Genomic DNA, 6535 nt, shown 5'->3' with positions numbered 1-6535 from the left:
AATGACAGTACATTAATGCAATAAGAGGGAATGAAACTGCCTAGAGAAAGAAAATATGAAGTAAGAAAAAAGCCCCAAAATACAATTGTGGACATTGCAAAGACTAAAAGGGAGATAGGATAGGATGACCAATATCTAATACTGAAGAGGAGGAGCCATACATGAGCAAACCACAGCAACATGTATGAGGGTCGGGGAAAGATGGGCGCAGTTGGGAGGAAAAATTAGATAATGTGGCAAATGTTGAATCCTTCGATAAACATTTAACATGTTAAAAGCTAAGAAAGGAGACTGTAATGATATAGGTAAATATACATCTGAGGTAATCTATTCCTGGATTTCTTTTTTTTAGTTTAAGATAAAAGAAATAATTCTTACTCAAAGTAACAGAACACAGACATACCAGCATAATAGAAAATAATTATCTAATAGAAAGCCATTATCTAATAAAAATTATGATAGCTAAAATTCCTGAGACAATGGAACTTTAGAACTGTCATATAAGAAATTTACTTTAAATGAAATTATGACTAATTTCATAGCTTTCAAATTCTATGTCTTTTACTAATACTTTCTGTCTGGTATGATTTTACCTAAATATTACAAATATAACTTAATCACTATTTTATACATTATTGGAATGATTCCTCATCATTAGGATGGATAAATTACAGTGACCCTTGAAGTTACTCTCCTGTCTATTATTTTATCCATTTTCACTGGTTTATCTCCTACCTTCTAACAAAAAGACATAGAGATACTGATTGAATTTAAAAGAACATCTACCAGATCTCTAGCATAAATTTGTAATATTTGAGGTCATTTCTATTAAGATTTAAAACATACACACAAAACAAAACAACCTAAACAAACAAATTCACGCAGGTTGTGGATTTATCTCAGCAGTATAAGCACCTGCCTGGCAAGTGCAAGATCATGAGATCATGAACTCGATTCCTGTTATAAAAAATAAAGATGCATTTAGCAACAGTATTTGTGTTCTTTGACTAAAATACAAATACTAATGAGCATTATTAACTTAATTTACAGTATGTTGTCAGACATTGGCTGTGTTCTTCAATGGCTGTCATCATTTGCCTTACAAGGAGGTGTGCTTCCTCTATACCTAACCTATTTAGGGTTTTACCATAAAGAAATATTGAATGATATAAAATTCTTTTTCTGCATCTATTGAAAAGGCCATTTGATATTTGTTTGATTCTATGTATGTGCATTATCATGTTTATTAATTTTCTCTTGCGTCCCTGTAATTAAAGCAATTTAACTATAATGCATGATTTTTTTAAAATACATTATCACATTTAATCTAAAAGTATTTCATTGTCAGGTTTTTAGGTTTTTTTTTGTTTTTGTTTTTGTTTTTGTTTTTGGAACAGAAGATAGAACTCATGACATCGCGCTTGCCAGGCAGGTGTTTATGCCACTGATCTAAATCTCTGGACCACGCTGGTTTTATAGAAGTTTTGAAAGGTTCCTTTTCCTTCTATTTTATACAATAGCTGGAAGAGCAATGGTGTTGGTTCTCAATTAAATATTTAGTGAAATTTAACAAGGAAACTATTTTGTCCTTGCCTTTTCTTGGTTGGGAGAATTTTTACCATATTTGAAATTGGTCTATGTATGTTTTTTTATATCCTCTTTGTTCAGTTTTTTGGATCATATGCATCCAAATATCTTTTCATTTTTCTAGATTTCCTAGATAATTGGCATATAATTTTTCAAAGTATTACTTAATGACTCTTTGAATTTGTATAGTATGTTAATATTACATTCCTTTTACTCTCTAACTTCATTTATTTAATTTCTTTCTTTTTTTGTTACTTTAGGTAAGTAATTGTTAGGTTTCTTTAAATCTGTTCAAAGAAGCAAACTCTTATTTCATTGATTCTTTTTTATTTTTAATATATAATTTCTTTTTCTTTTTATGTATTAAGATTTTCTTTATTTTCACTAATTTGAGATTTGGATGGTGCTTTTCTAAAAGCTTGAGTTGTAACATTAATTCATTTGAGATCTCTATTTTTATTTTTGTATGTGTATACTTTCAGTGCTGTAAACTTGAGAAATTAACTCTTAATTATTCTAACTGAATAAAAGTTACTGCTCTCAAGAAACATGAAAAAGCAGAATAAAATTTATAGAGATTAAAATATCTTATTTAGATGTAGTTTTCAAAAGTTACAATGTATGACAAACATTGACAAGTTTCCAAGAAAGTCAATGGGCTATGTAGTCAGATTTAGTATATAGTTTCTCTAAAATATAGAGCAAAAAAACTGCAGATTTGAAAAATATGTAAATAGAATATTCTCTACAAATGCTTTGTATATATTTAAGTTTCACTAGTTGTAGTGATAAGGGTGATTTGAAGTGCTTGAATAATAATATACAATAAGCATTTTTTAAAAAGTTAGTATGCATACAAATTTCCTTCTGCAAATTTCCAATAAACTGCATATGGAATTTGGTCAATAAAGATTTCCTTTAACCAAGTACAGGACTCAGTAAATTTATGTAGAATTGTGAAAATATATTTGTTTACATATTCAAAGATTATGTGTGCATAATGAACATTATGTTCATGTTAAGATACTTGAAGATATTTACTTCAGGGACAAACAAACGAATTACCTGTAATAATCTTTTCAAGAGTACAAACTGTTAGAACTCTGAAATATATATTTCTGAGGAATAAAAATTAAAATAAGTGCTGCATTTATTTTAAACAAATACAAGCATGTCAAAGTACTTTCATAAATTCTCTACAGGATGCTAATATTATTCCAGAAAAAAAAAAAAACTAAGCAATTAATACTTCCATTTTACAGATGTTGAAGACAAGACATAGAAAACTGAGGATTTTATCCAAAGGATCCTAGTACTTATAATTTTAAAAGATCTTTTTATTCAATTTTATAATTTATATTATCTATCTGACAGCTTTTCAATATCATCATTTAAAAATAAAGAAGCCTTTTACAATAGACTCTTTGTTATCCTACTCTATTTATTGATATGTATTTTTTTCTGAAAACACCTTTAGTATGTTGTAATGTGAGATTATAAAATTCAGTGTAATGTGCATTGCACTATTCAACAAGAAGAAAAATTGTTGATATCTGGATTCCAAGATTTTGAGTGTAGATTAATTAATGCAATTAGAAGTACAAAAGTTCTTATAAAAAGGAGTACTCAGTGTTTTTATTTGAAATGCACAAAAATAATTAAAATAATACTTCTTAGGGCTACAACTGAAAGAGATAAATTTAAAAGTTCAAAATGCCAAAATCAGAAGCAGGTAATGGAAATAACGTCTTCAGAGCCATAGAAGCAATCTGTCACATCCTTCAAAAACTGGAGAATTTATACTTTTCTTTTGATAGTTTCCTGATATGTCATAATGGATGTGTTCACCATCCTGTCGTTGTGTAGCCAGAAGTACTGTAATTAAAGGGAAAAGAGGAAAGTTGTAAGAATGTCCAGCTTGCACAGAATGAGATGTCTATGCTATTCTCAGTCTTAGAAACAAACGTTACCTCTGCAGGAGTCTGAAATTCTAAGTCACTAATACAAGAATGATTGAACTGTACATACTGAGGGAAATAAGATAGGAATGGGAGAAGAAATAACAAGTTGCTAGGTAAGCTGCACATATTAGGAAATAATCTCATGATGTAGATGAAATTCACCAATGTCAATAAATGCACAGGTATGTGCATGAGTGGAGTGGTGTTTCAAATGTTTGCATATGGATGCTTAAAGCTAAAGATAAAGGAAATAATAGCATTCTAAAAGTGAGCATAAGAAATCATAAAACAGGCAATCAAGTACTGTAAATTATAACATATAAAGAACTAATTTGAAATCATATTATTTAAATGTATTTCTAAAGTTGTAGGTGGATTAGAGGGAAAACAATTTTCCTACAACTACAATTACAAAGGAAGTCAAAAATAAAATTAGATGATAATGAGATGATCACCCAAAACAATACACTGAGTGTTAGAGAGCTGAAGATTATGAAACAGTGTGTTTAATAAGAAAGTTCAAATTACCCAATTTAAGAATTTCTTTTGCTCTCTACAAAACAGATTGTAAATTCCCCAATGGTCTGTTCTTAGCATAATTCTCCTTTAAAGCACAATTTCATCCTAGATAAAAGACAAAATTCTAGTATTTTCAATATCTTTAGATTTAGTGAATTTTTTTTCTTATTCTATTCTCCAAATACTGATGACATCAAACAGACTTGTACTACTGACCTTGGAGCATGACATATTCATTCCCTCAACTGGGAGCCTCCTCACAGTTCTTGCAGTGATATATTTTAAAGATCTTATGTCCGCCATCCCAGTGCTCATGTCTCTATCCTATTTACCTTAGGTTGTTTCCTGAAAGCATTTATAAATGGTGGTAGATTTAATTATCATTTATATTCATCTAGTCCTACCTCCACTTGCCCTTGACATTATTCCCTGATATATGGGAAATGTTTCAGAAGAGGTACATAGTTGAGGCCATAAATATTCTTCAATAAATATATGCTAGTAGGTGGAATCAAAGTAAAAGTTCTATTTTTTTTTTAAACTGGCACCTGTCTTTGGTTGCTTGGAAACATCATCATAAGGATATTTTCATCAGATTTTAGTACTCCTTGCTATACCTCAGAGAGCACAGGTGGCAAGATTCACAAACTGAACCCAACCCAATTGGGTAGCCCAAATCAGCTCTCTCCATCTGGTACATGCACAGGAACGAACTTAACACATACATTTTAGACACCCTACTAGATTCTAAGACACCTTAGGTAGAGTCCCTGTTAAATGAGATTTGTAGTAGTGGCTTAGGTATAGTAGTTGGGAAGTCAGGTAACTGATACAATTTTCAACATATAATATTATTTACATGTTACTATGTACTTTATCATCTGTCTCTCTTGTGAGGATGTCAACACTATAAAATTATGATTATTGTTCTATGTTATAGTAATAGGTATAAATCAAATTCTTACATGAAAGATGTACAGAATTCTTAGAAAATACTTATTTTGAGACTATACATGTGAATAGTTTGTGATACTTTATTGACACTAAAACTTTAGAGAAATTAAACTGTGATGAGGAATGTTAAGAAAAGAATCCCCTCAATAGTTGATTATCTTGGCCTGGAACTAGTGGCCATCTTACATCTCCAAGATTTTAAAATGCTACTGTATGGCACAGTATCTTAATTTTTTATATTTATAAAATTTTATGAATTTTATGAATAAAATCTTGCAGTATGCATTCTTGCATCTTTTCTACTAAAATATTTTTGAAATATTTTAAATATTTTTGAACAATTATCTGTTTCTCTGTGTACCTATAATTAATTGTTCTACAGCTCTTGTTTGATAACCACTCTTGCCATCTACTCAACACTGAACCCTAAGAAGCAAAATGCATCCAATGTGGAAAGAAAAAAAACAAAAAAATCTTTCTTCCTGTGAATCAAGACTGTGTGAATATCCTAATTAGGTTTAAATACAGATACAAGTTTAATATACAAAAATATATTGTGTTTGAAAATTGTATTACTCAGCAACTTAAAATTCTAAAAACAAATGAAATAAAAAGTCTGAAATCTAAAACTTAAAGCTACTTTAAAAAGGCAGACCATGTGAGGCCTAGGAAGAGAGAAGCCAGCTTCCCTTTCCCGCCAGAGCTGAAAATCATGATCTGACCCCAACCTCCATCTCCACACCCTCCCTCCATAAGCAACCGGCCGGTTGGAAAGACAGGTTGTTGGGTTGGTAGCAACCGAAGTACAAGAACAACGAAATGCTTGTACTGTTTGATTTTGCAAGACTAAGGCTGGCAGTCTAAGCATCTGTTAGGAGGATAGCAGCAGGCAATATGGAGAATTACCGGCATTTCCTTCTGCCTTATTTTAGAAACCCAATAATATTCTCACTGTTTTGTTTTGTTCTGATCTATCGTTTTGTTTTATTCCATGCTTTGTTTTGATCGACTTTATTTTGTTTTGTATTGTTGGGCTTTATTCTTCTTATAAATAACTACTTTAAAACAAAATTAGTAGGTGTAAATTGAGAATTTTCTAAGCATAAATTGAGAATTGAAATTATTTAATTTTAAATTTATTTACTTTTCATAAATCTTGAATGTAAAGACTTTGAGAAATATTTATCAAATATGGTGATAGATACCATGCTTTTCAGGTTATTTCATTTATCTCTAATGTTCTGTTTCTTGATGGAATATAAAAACACATTATTTTTCTCCCCTGACTGTGTATACTGCTGGTGTCTTATATTTACTTACATGATTTTAGAAGTCCATGGCATACACACCTTCATCATATATAAGTGATGAAAGTGTTATTTTATTATTTCTAAGTCTTTATTTCATTTTTTCCTCCCATCATTTTAATATCTAGACTCATCAGTGTAATGCTTAACATGAGAGTATTATCAGGCATAATTTTCGTTTTGGAGATACTAATGTGAAATTTTTAA

This window comes from Cavia porcellus, unplaced genomic scaffold (assembly GCF_034190915.1).
Source record: "Cavia porcellus strain 051 isolate PalLab524CR breed Dunkin Hartley unplaced genomic scaffold, mCavPor4.1 scaffold_1, whole genome shotgun sequence".
NCBI classification, from domain to species: domain Eukaryota; kingdom Metazoa; phylum Chordata; class Mammalia; order Rodentia; family Caviidae; genus Cavia; species Cavia porcellus.
The sequence above is the reverse complement of the archived record's forward strand: the minus strand, read 5'-3'. Positions refer to the sequence as shown.